At 36.9% G+C, this 17,828-nt stretch overlaps 1 long non-coding RNA gene across 1 annotated transcript; it reads right to left on the minus strand.

Annotated features, from left to right (window-relative positions):
- Nucleotides 1-14,825: 14,825 nt before the first annotated feature.
- On the minus strand, nt 14,826-17,605 carry LOC109369517. Its single transcript, XR_002118664.1, has 3 exons — nt 17,139-17,605; nt 16,918-17,038; nt 14,826-15,027 (listed from the first exon to the last, which is right to left on the minus strand). It is a non-coding gene; the product is annotated as an uncharacterized LOC109369517 (long non-coding RNA).
- Between the last annotated feature and the right edge of the window lie 223 nt (nt 17,606-17,828).

Below are 17,828 nucleotides of genomic sequence, written 5' to 3' on the forward strand. Positions count from 1 at the left end.
AGAAAATGTTCACCTGGCATACCATATCTCTTTCTTAGTTCTTATTTCTGCTATATTTAGAATAGAATTTTCAGAGCATGAGTACACAGAAATGGCTTATCAGTTACATAATCAGAATTAGAAAGAGTTTAAGACGGAAATCAGCCCCCTGGGACCGCACAACCTCTCCTGCTATTGCTGCTGCTGCTAAGGAAGGAAGATCTGATATCTGTACTTTTAGTGCTATTTCAGCAGCTATCCAGCTAAGCAGCTCTCAGGCATAATGCACATTTGAAAAGCAGAAAAACGTCTGATGCATATGCTCAGATTCTGAAAATCCCATGACATTCTCACACTGAAAAGGCATTGGAAAATGGGCACTTTTGGTAAACGAAGCCTGAAGAACTGATCTACATACACATAAAGCAAGCACAGAGAACCACCTGATCATAGCAGTGTGGCTGCAGCTGCCAGCCTCACAATCTTTGTTTCTCAGTAACAACATAGAAAGTACTATTGAACATACAATGCACTCTTTAAAAATTACCGCACTAAATACATATACAGGAATGATACATTCTTACACAAGTTGTTATTATTATTATTATTTGTATTTATCATGTCCTTGCATTCTAATTTATAAAGCGAGATTTCAAAACAATACAAATATTAACAAGGTTCTGCACTCCGTTGAACTTTTCTTCCTCCTTGTTACTAATTTCCTTTTTCTGTATATAGATACTTACAAATGAGGCAACAAAGAAAGTCAATTTGACATTTAATGTTCCACACAGAAATCACCGACACGCTGCCAAGGAATTAATTAAGATTACAGCCACATAACAATGACACCACAAATAAATACTCATATACAGGTAACAAATTAACTTATTAATTCAACTAGTACACAGTATTAAATAACTGTATGGAAATAACAAACATTTTATATCGGCTTTAAGTGTGAGCTCTGTTTTTAATACAGAGTTCCCTTCCTTGGTTGTTCAAAATAATTACATTTTAATGGGATGTTAAACTTAAATTTATTGAAGAATCTGAAACAAATTGGTTGGAAACTTCCTAAAAGCACTTCAAAAAGATCCACACGCATTTTGAAGTCCTGCCATATTCATGAAAACATAAATCACAGAATAAAAGCACTGGATGTATGTATTTTCATACACGTATGTATACAGATATATATGATATGTACTTATATATGTAAATTGGTTTAGTTGTGATCAGCAGGAAGCGTTCAGCTTTTAGCTGCCAACATGCGGCCTTCTGCTGCAGTACTTTATAAGCCAAAATCCCCTACAAGCAAGCAGCAGCTCACCCTGAAACCATCCGCTGTCCTTTTGGGCTGCTATGTGTGTCTGTGCCAGAATGAAAGCCCATCAATCCATCCTAACACTTGGGAAGGCCATGCACATCTACCCTCTACTCAGTACCATACATAAATATCTCTTCTTGCCTCTCTTTCAGCTGTTTCTGAGATGTAATTTCAAGGAACAGAAATGTTCTCGCTGCAGAACCTTGGCCATGTACGTGCTAGCTGCTGCAGGTATGTGCTCCTAACAGCCCACTGGTGATAATACACGCTGCCAAAATGAGGAGATCCCCCATAAAGCTATGAGACATCTGGAAAAATGATCATTTTAATCCTCTGGATTTTAATTAAAACAGATCTTGTAAGCACTGAGGTACTGGGTGTTTCTGATTTACTAATAGAGTTGTTGGTAGCAGAAACGTAATCAGGGATTCATCTACAATATACTGTAGGATCATTCTCACTTTAGCAAAAGCCATGGCATACTCCCCAGGTACCACCCTCATAGCATGTACTGCAAATGACTTAGTGGATATTTAAAGTAGTAGCTAAAAGAAAACAAACGACCGCTAGCCCGTATAAGGGAGATTTACACTGCCCCACTAAAAGTACTGCAGAGAAGGCATTTCTTTAAACAACCTGTCCTATTTTATGCTTTACGTTAAAGAATTGCTTATAAAGAAATGCTTTTGACTATCTTCAAATTGTTAATATTTGGTCCACTTGCACACAGTACACTCAAAAATGTTTTCTTTCCTATGTTGCTGTAAACATACCAATTTCTAGATTTTTTTTTTTAAGTTTTTTCATGTAAGCCATATCCAACATTTTTCAGTCTTATCAATCCATAAGTTGTCTAAGCTAGGCTTTCCCTATAATAAAATGTATTTTAAACAAGTTAGCTGTCTTCAAGTTGAAAAAAAGCATAAATTATCTTTTTTATATTCCTATTGCAAGCACAGAAATCAGTTTGATTCTTATCAGTTCAGCAGAATGGGTTCATCCCAAGAATAGGAAAGTATACAAATAGCAGAAACATGTCCCACTTTTTTTATCCCACTTTTTTTTTTTTGTTCAAAACAATCTACTGAATGATCACAAAGTGTAACAAGGGTATTTAAAGGCAAATAAAATTAGGTTTTGCTTTAAAACTGCAGTTACTTTGGCTGACTCAACTCTGTCTTTATATAATAAAATATATCTCAGCCTACATAATAATGATATCATAATCTTTTTAATACTAAGATCACCATTTTATTGGCATTAATGATAAGTATGTCTCTGCAGTTCTCTTACACATACATATTGTGCCCAAGAATGGCTACACACTTTAAAAGAAAGTGTAGACTTTAAAGTTAGCCATTAGAGAGAAAATAGTATATACGTTTTTAAATTATTATTATTTTCCTGACTATCTTTGTTCATAGCTACTTGATCAGCTAAAACATAAAGTATATTCCTTTATTATGATGACTTATCCACCTAATATGCAATTTTATTATACAAACCTCCAATAGTGTTTGTGTGTGCAACAGAACTACGTAAGTTACAGTTACAGGCATAATCTTTTGCTGTTTGCCTGAAAAAATATCCTAGAAGGGGAGACAAAATCCCTAAAACTTCTATCAAAGAGGATGAATAACACTGTGCAAGCTACTGGACAAATTTTCAGTTGATCAATAAGGCTAAAACGATTTGTAAGTTGAGAAGATTGCCAGTGAATTTTCTTTAAGTGTTCTCCTTCATGGAGATGATGTACGGGGAACTTTAAGAACAACAAGGGTGCTTTGCTAGCAAGGGGAAGGAACCAGTGAGCCAAGACAGGCTGATAGACTTTAGCATAATTTGCTGTTTCAGGTGAAGGAAGCCAATGAGCTGGGATAGGCCTTGACATAATCCTGTGCAATAGCAGAAAGGGGCCATTAAAGCCAAGATGGGCCTTGGTATCATTTCTGCTAAGCCTGCGAAAATACATTTGGCATTACTGGTGGTGAGACAGAGCTCACCACATTGCTGAATTAGCATAACTATAGGGCCTGAGAGTATCTATAAACTGCAGCAGAACTGCTGAACTAACAAATGGCTGATTTAACACAATAAATAGCACATAGGAAAAATAATGCAGTTACAGCATCGTTAAGACAGCTGCAGAATGAGAAGGAACTACTCAAAAGCAGTACTGCTTTTGGAATACAGAAATGAAAATTATATATGGGATATTGAAAAGGAGAGACATGAGAGTCACTTCTGGAAAAATATTTTCCCATGGAAACAACTTCAGGACAAGGGCACAATGACCGCAGGTGATGCACTCAGCAGCAACACTGACTGACCAGTGGGAAACTGAGGAAGCGAGGAACAGAACTGTGGGTTTGGAAGGGATAAAAGACAACTAAGAAAGCCACCAAGGTGAAAAATGGCTGAGCGTTAAAATCCCCAGCAGGTAGGATCCAACCACTGTGGTAGAAATCACTTTCCCCAGGGATGCAGCAGGGTGGGAGGCCCAGCGCTGGGGAGCACTGCCACGGCTGTGGGCTCTGCTGCCAGCACTGCAATGCCTGCATTGTGTGGCTGGCTGCAGCCATTGCTGCCATCACTGCCCAGCATTAACAGCTATTGAGCATCCACTGCCAGTCTCGTAATTACCTCAGCATCCTAATTGTCTGTTGTTATTGATTATTTAAGGCTATCCATCTCACAGTTAGATACTGCTAAACCACAGTTGCATTTTGCACAACCATTGAATTTCTATAAGCTATTAATAAGAGTTTTAAAGAGCTGTCTTACACACTCCATGTATTTAAAGACTCTTTATTCACTTCATAATACATCGTCCAATCCCCTCCTTCTTTCCTAAAATGCCAAATTAAGCAAAGCCATTTGGCTCTGCATCCGGAAAGTGCCTCCTTCAGATGCAACGTGAATAAAAGATAAACAGCTAAACAAGTTGTGATCGAGATTAGAGCTCACACAGAAGGCACAAACACAGAGGAAGAGTGCAAGATACAAATTGTATCAATGCAAAAGACCGAAACCATAACTAACTTAAAAAAAAAAAACAAACAAAACAGCAAATTAGACTTGATCTTTCTGGAAAACTGACCTGCACGTTCCATTTCGATGGCGGACTCTTCCCACCCTGCCCTCCCCTCAGCACAGGTTGCAAAAGAAAGGCACCGCGTGCTGCTGCCCCCGCGAGGCGAGGCGTGGAGCAGCCATTGGCTGCCGGCCGCGTGGGGGCTGCGCCGCTTGGCGGCCCGGAGCACGGCGGCCATTTTATGGTTTCTGCTCAAACCTAAGCGGCCGCTAACATCTTTTTTTCTTTTTCTTTTTACGCAGTAAGTTATATTGTGAAAGTGCGACTCACTGTTCTGGAATAAATCCTCGGAACGCTTAGACTTCTTCTTCCACGTTTGCACCCATTCTGATTTTTCTTCAGAGTAGGAAATTTCAGTGCTGCATGAAAGATAAATCATAAAGATCAATATTTTATAGCCTGACACTTAGAAGAGTTGTATAATATTAAGCAAAATTGACACAAAGCATGTGTTTAGAGCACCTGACAACACTCAATGAGAGAAAATCAAGTTTTCTGCTGTGCCTTGGTCTCTTTTATTAAATCTGCTTACAGTCTCTGTCACTATGAAGTAACAGGGAAAAAGAGTGGAAGAAAATGAGTGGTTTTTTTCTTCTTTTTTCTTTTCTTTTTTTCTTTATTTACCATTTACTTACATTGTTGCACAACCCAGTTCTGAAATCCTGCCTCGAAGATGCTTGTTTATGACCAGCTGTTCTCCCAGTGAGCTGTATTTACTCACTGACAGCGTTCAGCAGTTGGCCCAGGCCCTTCTTACAGCCATGGCAGCATAGGGCATTAGGTGATGCTTCCAGGAAACAAGAATTTATTTAGTCTGTGTTTAACTATTGTTTTTCCTTCCCCAAACGCTGTTGGTCAGAGGCCATGGATGAGGCATGATCTGGGTACTGTGTTTAACTGTAGAAGTAGCATCAGGGCCACTGGAATCAGCTCACTGATTCTCTCCCTGTAGAGTACCAAGTGAGAACCTAAAGTTCATTAAAACTGCAGCTTTGACTAACTTGGCTGGAAATTACTGTACAGGGCTTATTACATAATGTATTCCTCTAATGTATGTTTTACTTACCATAGAATATGAATGAATAGAAGCATGATTTTAGATAAAGGGATGGAAGATAAATGTCAGCTGATGATAATAGTCTCTGTATCAACATAACTTCTCATATTGACTCTGTAGAACTGTCCCTTGCGGCTAGACCTGGCAGGCTGTGTTTTATGAAACAGCTTAGGTGTATATTTGATAACCAACTATCCTAATTAGTTCAGACACTATCAGTCTTCTTGATCATTTTGGTTCCGTTCCAATCTCTGTTGATGCCTATGAGAAAAGCTTTGTTACTGTCAAGGGAAAGTAGATCATATTTCAATTTCAGCCTCTATCTTGCTTTTAGTAGCTGACATTGGGTTATCTTACAGAAAGGGAAAGTTCTCAGTTTTAGAAAACAAAAAAACAAGGACAATGATTTTGGCCATCCATTTTCTTTTCAGGATATTAAAAACTGGCACAAGTAACAATCTTTCTGGCCATCTGACAATTTATCATGACACTGATTTGTGGATAGTAGTAGGATAGATCTGATTTCAAGTTCGTAGTGGGTTTCCTCCACCTTGCAATTTTATTCCAGTTTCTTTAAATAAAACTAACAAATTCCATATTTCTTCATTTAATTTATTATTACTGTTACGCTTCTTCATGCCTCTTATATGTATCTCTTTAAAAAAAAAAAACTGTATCTTTTAATGTCTTTTTTCAGTTCTTATATTAATAGTTTATTCTCCTACCAGATGCAAACTATTTGCTAAGCTTATACACTGCCATTATTATTATTATCAGTATTAGTAATGGAATCATTATCATTCTCATCACTAAAAGCTAGCTCATTATCTGATAAGTCAAAATTTCCTCCCAAAGATTTTGAGGTATTTGATTTTCCTCATTTGTATTCTCAGAAGTCATTTCTTCCTCAATTGCTGAAGATGAAAATGCACCTTCCATAAGTAAGCTGCCATTCTGTTCATTATGCAGCTTTGATTATTAATTTTTCTTTTCTCCTTCGCAGCACAGAAAGCCAAGAATAATCGTGTTTTCAACTGGTTTGTGGCACCCAAGAGAGTTCCTTTCAAAAACAGCTACTAGGGGTTAAGTTGTGATTATATGGACTCGAGACGACTATTGATTAAATCCGTGGGAGCTGGTAAGACTGATAGTTGAACCATAGAGTTTTCTGGTGAGCAGGTTCTTGGGGAATAAACTTTGGGAAGAATTTCAAATAATACCAGTGACAAGTTGGCCTTTCACAAGTGCTAAAGATGAAATAACATTTTCCTTCTTTCTCAGCCAATTTTCTCACCCAAACTGACATAGCCAAAATCTAGCCTGAACTCCAATTAGCTAAAAGACTTGCACCATCTCAGACAAAGCTGTCAAGGTGGACATCTCCTCTTCTCTGAAGTCTGAATTCTGTTTTAAAATATGTTTTAAAACTTATCTCTTCTTACAGAGGCAACTCTGTGACTTTTCTTGATCATCATCAGTCAACAGCTCTAGTATGATGAGGTCATACTTTGTCCAGCTTTCTTACAGCAGGTTTCAATTAGTCTCCATCTTATTTCTTCTTGACACTATAGAGAAGGTGAGATTTTCTTTCTCAGAACTATTTGATATAGGCACTGTGATCATTAAGGCTAATGGTTCTCATCTTTTTCTCGTACTTCCTTACATAAATGGGGCCAGGGATAAAACTATACAATAAGAAGTGCCAAGCACATTGAGTGCACAGTATAGTTGGAAAGAAAATGTGATAAGTTTAAGGTAGGAGGAATGCTGTTTTGTTTTTGTTACCTACTCTGGTTTTGTTCCTAACTGCTTTTTTCTTGCAAAGAGACATCTCTGATGATGTGATACATAAAACCACCCAATGTGTGAATTGTAAGCGGCCTTTTGAAATTCAATTAACTTTATTTAATTAGATTAATGCATTTGTAATATCAAGGAGTCACATTACTGAAAATTAGCTTCAGCGATGCTCTTCTAATATTGCTGCACAGCTATTTGTTACCAAATGTAAAGAAAGCTAATTACTGGACTTGGTCTCCCACACAGCTGACACTGCTTCAACCATCTTCCCTCACATGACACAAAATTATGCATGTATGTGTATGTATACCTAATACATGATAACCGAAATTGTGGTTTAAATCTGAGATATCCAATCCCTTTAGAAAACTGAACAATTCTACTTGTTTAGCCTGGGACATCAAAACCAAAGAATTCAGATACCTGATTTCCATTTATTTCTCTGAGAAATTATAACTCTCTGTACATAAACACAAATTATGCCAAAAGAAAGGCCTTTGCACATGCTATCTCAGCATCAGACAACTAGTCATGCCACAGCATCAGGAAGATCTTTCTCACATAACTTTATAAACAGAAATCACCATATTTATTCAATGAACTGAGCAAAGATGAGTTAGTATTCCATTCAGTTAGCCTTTCAGAGGAGAAATCCAGATCAGTAACTATGCTTGGAAGCTTCTCCCAGGAACCTAACACATATTTTAAAGATGCGAATATTTTAAGATATCATAGCTGGTTTCTCTAAGTAGGAAAAATTGTGGCTTTAAAATATCACACCAGTATTTTAACTACCACAGAAATGCCGATGTTATAATGTAAACATTTTAAAAACAAATTTAGTACATGGAAACAAAGTTAATCAGTTTCAGTGCCGTGGAAATATGGCTTGAGAAGAAAGACTGTAACCAAGCCATGACAGTTTGTTGGGTTTTTTTAAAGATTCAGGAAAACATGTTTCATTATCCCAACCTTGACAGTACTGAACCTGAAATTGACATTGAATTTCCTTAACGGGAGTTTATATTTTCTTTACATTTTGCTCTAAGCTGTAGCCTGATCAAGATTGAAATGCAACATGAAGAATGGCCCAAACTGTGGCAATTTAAGTGCAAACTTATACCTGCTTTAGGAAGATGCAAGACAGACTGCATACAGAATGTTATGCATTTTTGTTCAGTTCCAGCAGAGCTGTAATAATTACTGTTTTTCATGAACAAACTCATACTTAATATGTAACTTCTGTATCTTTCAGTACTGACCAACCTGCAGAGTATACTGTTCTGTCTGAATTATACGCTTGCATGAAAACAATGAGAAACAGAAAAAAAAATTAAAACAGGTAGGAGGGTAGAGAAAATCAATGCTAGATAGAAACAAACAAGCAAAAACAACAACCAACAAACAGGAAAAAAAATGCATTTACATTCTACAAAGCCTGAATAGTTCTGCCTGAACTCAGCACATATTTGCTGAGGGAAGCAACTCCTATTACAAAATCAACATTGACTTCATGATGTGCAATACATCTGGAAGAATGTCAAACCACACTCAACTCTAACTGTAAATTTTAGCAAAATTCAATTTAATCTGAGATTCTCCTGATAGAGTTACAGAAAGAGCACTGGTTGCACACTGGTCTGAGTGACAAGATATACAGAAGCAGAACACTGGGTAGTTCCCTAGGATCTCTCAGGCACCTGCTTCTGCCCGGGGAGTTGGATGTCTTGCCTGAGAGCTACCAATGTAACAGCTTTTGCAGTTTGTTAATCAGTTGCTGTTTTTACGTCCTAGTGACATTCACTGCATACCTCAATTCCTGTGAGAACATATTTAATATTAAAAACCAGTTTCAATATGAAGTTAAACATAGAAAAATAGTGATACAATTTTCCATTGCTTGCAAAATACGATGAATTAACCGCACAACTAATTTTCCCTTTTATTTTATCTCAGCTAGACCAAAATAAATTGCCTGTGTTTCTGCTTATATTGTGATTATTCAGTGAAAAAAGTTCTTACCTGCATACTCTTGCAGCTTGGATTAAAGCATGCCAAAATGCGTCATTCGTTAATGACTGGATTTTCCAGAGTTGACTGAAGAGTTCTTGAAATTACTGAAAAGAGCTTTAATACTGATATCTCTCCTGTGAAAACATCTATTTTTAAAAATCTTTTCAGAAAAGGAAAAGTGTTAGAAAACGTCAGCCATACTTCTTCCCCAGCAGAGGCAATGTGGCTCTAACAGAAGACATTTACAAGAATTTTTGTCGTCTGTTATTCTTTTTGCTTGTGCAACATGAAAGATTTTTGAGTTAGATAGTTGAGCTGGGTATTTTACAGAGCAGTTCTTAAAATAATAATAAAAATAATTAAAAAAAAAACATATGGAGGTTTTGTTAGTGTTATTGAACATACCACAGAGAAGACTAACAGCAAACAAGAGACAAGAATTCTGAAGTAGTCACCAAAGATTTTGCTCTATTTTATATAACCACTGGATACGGGTCTACGAACTGAAAGCAGTTATGTTAAAAAAGGCTTTCCCTAATATTTGCAGTGAGGAAGATGATCTTATATAGACTTTTAGGATAACTGCACGTTAATACATGCAATAGACATACTAGCAAAACTGTAAAAAATACACACACACACATATGCACACTTCATTTAATGTTAGTAAATGAACTGTAAGAGTTAATAGTTTTGCACCCTACATAAAGGCACTAAAATACACCCACGTTAAGCATGGCACAGAAACATAAGCACAGCATAAACGTATCATTCTTCCTATGAAAGAACCATCAGGGTTTGCTTTGTCGCTTTCCTCAGGCTCCATCTTCAGGCACCATGAAGTTAAACCTTACATCACCAGGCAGTGACATTTAAATTGGTAGTTCTCCCTGTTTGATAACCACCTCAGGTTGGTATATGGGCTTGGCACTCCTGCCTTTCTGCCCTTGCTGGGGCTGTACCTTTGATGGCAGAATGTACAAGGTGCCTTCCTGCTGATTTTAAAAGTATCTGTAGGTTGCACAGGTCATCCTGTTGTGTACAGAAATGTTTTTCAGTTGAGTAGAACAGTGGACTGGAAATCTTGGAAGAATTTTTTTCTGAGTTCTCATGAATGACTCTGGGTGTTGCACTTACAATTTCTCCGTATGTATAATGGAACAATAACACTTATCACATGTGATTGAGCACCTACCTAACCCAAAACCAGAATAATTCTTTGCCTTCCCATTGCTCCAGGTATTGTCTCTCTGTGCAATTCCATCTGCTTTGACATAATGCTCCTCAAGTTTCAGACTTTCAAGTGCAATCACTTTTAGTTTTTAAATAGCTTCCCTACCCTTCATTTAGAAAGGAAATTATAAAAAGGTTTACTATCATGTAGCATTGAGCATGTGTTAAAACTGCCAGGAGATAAATGGTCTTTGATTTTCAAATGTATATTAATGGATCAATATTCTCCTTTCTTGCCATATACATATCTCATAAATTATAATATCATTAAACCTGCAGAATGAATTTGACCTTATCCACCGAGCATCATGTTTTAGTATTAATAGTTTTTTTCTTAACAGCAATTGGGAAATGCAGCCAGACATGCTAAAAGACATATTCCCATCTCCAGAGCGTGCCTTCATTCATTCATTCATTCAAAACAAAACAAAACAGTTTGAAAAGCACAGCAAAAAGAATTTGTATCTTTATAACACTGAGTTAATGCTGGGATTGTAAAAATTTGATATTTAAACAGCAAAACTGTATTCATTTGTGCTTCTAATATCACATAAAAGGATTGAATTTGAATAATTACATATCTCTGGACTAAGAGTGTGGGTGCAGCCATTTATTTTCACATCTGTTTTAAGAAGGAAATGCATAGCTAAGTTCAAATAAGAAAACAAATCACATTAAAGGGTAGCATATAGTGTAAAAGGTAGTTTTTCATAAAGTGTAATGTCTTCAATTCTAGAGCAAACAAGGCTTTGGTCTAAAATTCTAGCATTCACAAGTTAGCTTGGCAACAGGATGACTGTATACAACGTTTCATACCAGGAAGAAAGGCAACAATGCAATGAATAAGAAAGGACTGATCTGGAACGCAGAAATATCTTTGCTGAGGTAATACATCGCCATGTGCTGACAAGACGGGAAGGAAAGGGAATGCTTTATGCTGGAAAAATTCACTGTGAGATAAGAATAAAATGTAACTGGCCAGTATTAAAAAGATGCTTTATTTGGTCCAAATCAGTGTATTTTTCTCAGGAAAGAATTTGATTCAAGCTACTTAACAGTATCAATATAATGCTTCATTTGTATGGGTGAGAAATAGAAAAGCAATAATGGAAAGTGTCATTAGAATAGCGTCAAGCCACAGTGTCCTTGAAATAGAGTAGAAAATTTCTGCAGGAATTTAAATTACGCTAGAATAAAATCTATGCATAAAAAACTACAAAAGAAAAAGAAACAGAGAAACAAGCAGGCAAGTTTGCAATAAATGATTATTTGATTATTTTTGTGTCTCTCTGGCTTAGAATACAGCAACTTCATTATAAGTTTAGGAGCTATAAAAATTTACATGGGATGAGATAAAGTATTGAAATCTAAAGCTAGAGGCTTCAGAGAAGCTCCTTTCTCCTCCAGACTGAATCATACCAGCACCAGGAGCCACTGGCTGCCTCTTCCTTTAAATCATTTTGCTTATAGGTGACAAGAGTGGGCTCTGAATTCTTGCTTTAGTTCTATCCTATCCTCCTTCTGTGGATGAATTTTTGTATTGTATTTTATTTTGTGGATGGTGCTGTAGTTAGATTAGGTGCCAAGCTGGAATTTACCACTAGGATTATTAAAATAATTATTTAAAGAATAAGCAAATGTATATTCATATAAGTATAATAATTAAAAAAAAAATACAGCTAGTGCTCCTTGTGATACTGTGAGATAAGAAAACACTATTGTATGTCTTGAGCATATACTTCTGTCCTATGTTACAGCCTAAAGCACCATCACGGAGCAAAGAAATGAGAAATTTTAAAGGTTACTGAACGCTGGAGATGTGAAATCAGCACCAGATTATTTAGCACGGGTTCTTAGAATGATATGTAGGGAAGCTGCAGTGCTCAAGGACTCTCCAGCACATATTTATAATTGCAGCAGTTGCTAGGCTTCTGTGTAACACAACAGCCTAAAATAGAAAAAGACAAAAAGAAAATAAAGCCTCCCTGAGTCCCTCTGAAGTGACTCATCACAATCTCTCTTACAGCTTGTTTCTTTTCCAAAGTATCATTGCCTTTTACTTGTATCTGCTTCCAGGTTCACTGATACAAAATGCTGATTGTAGCAGTTTTCACAGTTATGTTTTTCCGTCTCTATTTCTTAAAACCAAGTAGAACAATACCAAAGGGTTTAATGAATTAAGCACCCTCATTTTCTATCAGCTTCACCGGATGATAATGGCATTTAGTCACTCTCGGATCTGCAAACTGAGTTGAGCTTTTTATTAAATTGAATAAAGTTCAACCTTGGGAATTTGCTTCAGTTTATTTTAAAATAAATGCATAGACATTTATTTGAATTTCACTGCGCCCTCTGGACACTTAAGCACTTGGACAATTCAAAATTACTTGGAGGAATCTGCCTTACTTTATCTGAATCATGGTTATTATTTCTTCTTAAGAATATTATTCCACAACAAGTAGTGTCATTGCTGCACTAGAAGTTTATGAGGAAGTTTTGGCCCTCTTCTATGTGCAAGGGCTTGGAAACACATCAGAGCAGAGTGCTAGGACCATGGAGACATGGCAGGGAAACGACACACTCTTCCACCTTACATGACTTAACAGAAGAAAGAATGACCTCTTCTCAAGATGCTGCTGTCAAGGGGACAACAGCTCACTGAAATTAAATTCTAATGGTAACACAGGCAGAAATGTCAACTGTAAATCAGGGAGACTGTTTAGTTCAGCTTGCTAGAAGGCTTGAACTAGTCTAAAATTTCATGTCATGTTGCCAGATTTATAATTATATGAATGGGTACAGAGTCTGATCTGCCATCTTTGATCCGATAAAATATTCAGGCACATCATTTTCAACTTTAAATGTCCACGTCCCCTCTTTCAGAATCAAATTTTTCCTTGATGATATGAGGTCCAGAGTGATTCCACTGACTCATACAGGCTTTTCCCATTTACTCTACAGTCAGTGGACTGACTGTAGATTTACATCAGTGTAATTGGGAGTAAAAGTTGGCTTTTTAAGTCTTCTACTTCTATTTTTAAAATCTTTTCTGTCAAGTTTCATAAAGTCAGATGTGAAGATGAATTTATTGTTTAAGCTTCTTTTTCCTGGAGGCAAAAAGCTTAATCATTTTTTTCTACTGACCTTGTCTTGTCTAAAGATGAGTCAATGAATCAAGTTATGAATGATATATCATGAATAAATGATTTATGCCTGGTCAGATCAAATATGATGTATTACTTAGGTCCTTGAGTATTATCGCATATAAAGATTTATCTGAAGTGTCACACAATTGGTCAGGGAGAGAATTCTTAAGTCTTTGTACATCCTCTTGGAGAAAAAAAAAAAGAAAAAAGAAAAAGAGGAAGGGGGTATGTAACTGTTCTCTGACAGGAGACATTTATCTTGGCAAAAATCTGTCTCTGACAAAGGCTTAGGAAGGACAGTCCAGCAGGTACGGTTCTCTGCTGGAACGCAGGAGGTTCCAGGTTTGCCTGTCTTCCTGATTCTTTGCAAAATCCTTTCACATCTGCAGGGTGTCATGACGCAGATCAGAGTAGAGACTTGGATGTGCTCATACAAATCATTATTTTTTCCGAATAAACTTATTTGCTGGTTTAGTATAGCTGTCAATCTTAGCATTCATCGTATAGATTATCCATTATTGACTGCTAACAATGTTAGAATGCAAACATTTTCTGGCTGAAGTTTTTCAGAAAGTATCACATAACAGCAGTAATAGAGCACTGCTCCATCTTACAGAAGATTTTATTACATTCATAGCATACCTGTAAAATAGTTCCTCAGGCAGACTGCATTAGAAATCTCCAAGGTGTGCAGGGTGAGGCCTGGTCATAGCACTGAATGATCTTCAGAAAGCAAACTGGTGCTGAAAAGTTATTAGAATATACAAAGCCTACAACATTCTGAAGAGATCAAGAGGTGTATCAACTCTTTCAACTTCACGCTGTTTGTCCCCACTGACATAACACACCTTCCCAGCTACACTTGATACTAATCCTAACATATTCTATCACCAACTAGATCACACTTAGTTATAGAATGTTCTAATGTCCACTCAATGAGCTACTTATCATGGACACATTAATTTTTATTCATTCAGGAATTAAAGAATGGTAGGCATCAATATGTAATTTGAAGCAAATTACTGTATTCTGGAAAGGATTTGTTCTCAGAAATATTTATAGATAACAGAAAAGTTGTAGAATCATTCTGAGATAGTTCCCAATATTAAAAAAAGAAAAAAGAAAAAAAAAAAAGGCAGTAGAGCCAGCAGGAGCTGAATGGACGGTTGTTTATTACATATGGAATTTGTAAGCCTCATAGAAGTAATGGGGCCAACCCTCTGGCAAGTATTTTTGCACTGTTCTGTCACTACTGAGCATTTGAATTCAGTTAACACATTTGCACCAACCAGAGTAAATTCCTTGGATAGCTACAGAAGTAACTGAAGCAGAATTCCACCTGTCTAAAAGTACTCAGTGGGAGACACAAAGGTAGCTGGGGAAAAAAAAAGAAACCATGATGCTGCAAGCTGACAATGTAAATACTTCTCTCAAAATGTAATGATAAAATATCAGTAAAGTATGCAATAGAACATCAAGATAAATTCTTCATATATTAATAAAAATGTTACATGCCAAAAATTTATGCATTGAATTTTCATGCTTTAAAAAGAATTAGTTAAAAAGCTGCCTTTTATTTGAACTGCTGCTTTCCCTGCTATTCATAATAGTGAATGATAATGAAGTTGTCACTTTACATACAGGATAATAAATTGCCTTATTATGAATACAAGGCTATTACTTACTCATAGGGCCCTGATTATGTTAGGCTAGGAGAGCATGACAAGCGCTTTATGAATGGCAGAGTCCTAAAAGTGAACTCAGTTGGTGTTCATTATGGGGTCATTCTGCTAACATTTGTAATGTGAACTTCACATTTGGGGGTATCAGCTCATTTTTCTTGCTCACTTCAGAAGTAACATCTGCATATCAAGGTCCCCCACTACAGTTCTGCATCATCATTTTGGATAACATAGTGATCTTTCACTTTAGGAAATGCAGTGACACATGACATATGTGGAAACTTACTCAGCTAATTTGACAATCTTTCATGTGCAGTCCCACACTGACAAACACCTGCCTGTCACCCAGGCTAGACAAATCCATCTTTATGGATCTCTTTATGGATCTTTGTTATCATTCAGAAGGAAAACACAAAAATAAACCTAGAAATGTCAACCTTTTGGTGGAAGGTGCAGATAACAAACCCTTTTCTCCTGGCTTTTCTGGATGCTGCATTCTAGTTTGGAATTCAACAGTTCTTTCTGATAGGTATTAGATATTTCAGAGTCTGAGTAGTCATAAGGCAGTAGGTCTTCTCTTGCTCTACAACTTACACATATCAGTGCTACTTGATCTTAAATCACCGCGTTTAACCTTAAGGTTTTTATTCTTTCTTCTGTAACAGCCTCCACAAGTTCATTCCATCAATTCAAAGGCATTATTTCAGGCATTTTGTCTTCAATATTGATGTAAAATTATCCCTTTGCTTCACTTTACATAATCACTCTACAATTTTCATTCTAAACTGCATGATCAACAGCTATGTGAACGCATACTGTCTTAAACTTTATATTTTTTCTTTCTATATTTTCAGCTGTTAAAGTACATCTCTAACTATAGTTTTCATAGAAATCATACTTTTCCTTCTTCCTGTAGAAGAGCAATGACAGAGTTCTTATCATCACCTTCTCAAGTTAAGGCTAAGGGATGCAAAATGCCACTACCTGGCATTCTGGTGTGCATTATACAGTATGAAAGCAGCTTATGCTTATGGGGTGGCAGGTAACATTTTATTCAAAGGAGAAGTCGAATCTGTAAGTACATTAGCCGCTATAAACCAATGACACTGACATTAAGGGGAGGTAAATATTGGCATGGTGTTAGTTCTAATATGTGCTCTCTTCTGTGCAGTAAAAGCAACCCTTACCCAATGGGATAATTCATCTCTGGCATATCACTGACCTCAGCTGAAATACACTGAAGACAAATTCAAGACATTGACTAGAAAACCTTATTAGATTTTTTTCAAAATGAGACTGTCAAACAATGTCAGAGAGTGCTTCTCCCATTTGTAGCTCAGACTCAGACAAGTGGATGAGATCTTCATTTGATATATGCTGGCAGTCTCATAGGACTGGTCCTGGTTCACAGTATTTGAGATGCAGCCCAGAGCTTCTTCAGCTCAGAGAGGACTATAAGCAGGAAGAGGCTGAAACAAGGTCAGTGGACTCTTCAGGATAGCTTTGCTGAGAGAACTATCTGCTTTGGTGACACAGCAAAACACTTAATGCTTTTTAAACTCACTTATTTAGACCTAGCTTACCTTATCTAGCCCTTGGACCACTCACTCTCCTCCTTGCCTGTTAGGGAGAAAGGGGGTGTTTCTGGGAGGAAGCTGCTGTTACTAAGTATCTCAAACTTGATTCTTCTCTCCGTGCCATTTCCTACCCATGAAACATAGAAGGTTAGCTTTCACAAGCCTGCTTTCTCTTTCAAAAAGATTTGCTACTGTAACTAGTTTTAGTCTATCCTCTGGTCTCATACCTTGCCATTCCCACTACAAACTGATCAGTGCGGGGCGATCCATTCTCACTGGTCTACAGCACATTCAGAACAGCTTCAGGGCTGGTTAAACAGGATCAGTTCTTCGAGCAAGAATCAGACCTCCACTTTTTGCTTTCTGTTACAGTGAAATCTCCATAGCAGCAGCTGCCTTTCCCAGTGCCTATTTTTGTCGCTCTGAGGACTTTCATCCCATTCTGGTCAGATTGTGCTGGATTCATTGTTTCTGCTTCCATCCTACTCATAAGATAGCACATAAACATTAAACTGTGACAGTGTCAAATTACTCATTACTTCATTTGTGTGGTTACCATACCTAGTGCTTCGTATAAAATGCAAATGCCTTCATAATTACACGTGAACTCCATTCTAATGTGGATCCCTATGCTACTAGTTGAGAAGGAATACAAGTGCAAAAAATGCTATATAGCTAGCTGAAGGTTAAAGGAAAAAGTGGAGAAGACGTTTTTATATTTCCATTCTTTCAGGCAAATGCATTCTGTACAAAGCTTGGCTACTTGGAATTATTGTAACACATTAAAAGTATTTATACAATATATCTAAATAACATGTGTATAAATACCTGTAAAAATTTTTATTGTTCCAATAGATACGTGATGAAAGAAAATAAGGTTTAAATCTTCTGGGCAAGGCCACAGAAGATTTTGATAC

The sequence above is a fragment of the Meleagris gallopavo genome, chromosome 11, assembly GCF_000146605.3.
Source record: "Meleagris gallopavo isolate NT-WF06-2002-E0010 breed Aviagen turkey brand Nicholas breeding stock chromosome 11, Turkey_5.1, whole genome shotgun sequence".
Taxonomy (NCBI): Eukaryota; Metazoa; Chordata; class Aves; order Galliformes; family Phasianidae; genus Meleagris; species Meleagris gallopavo.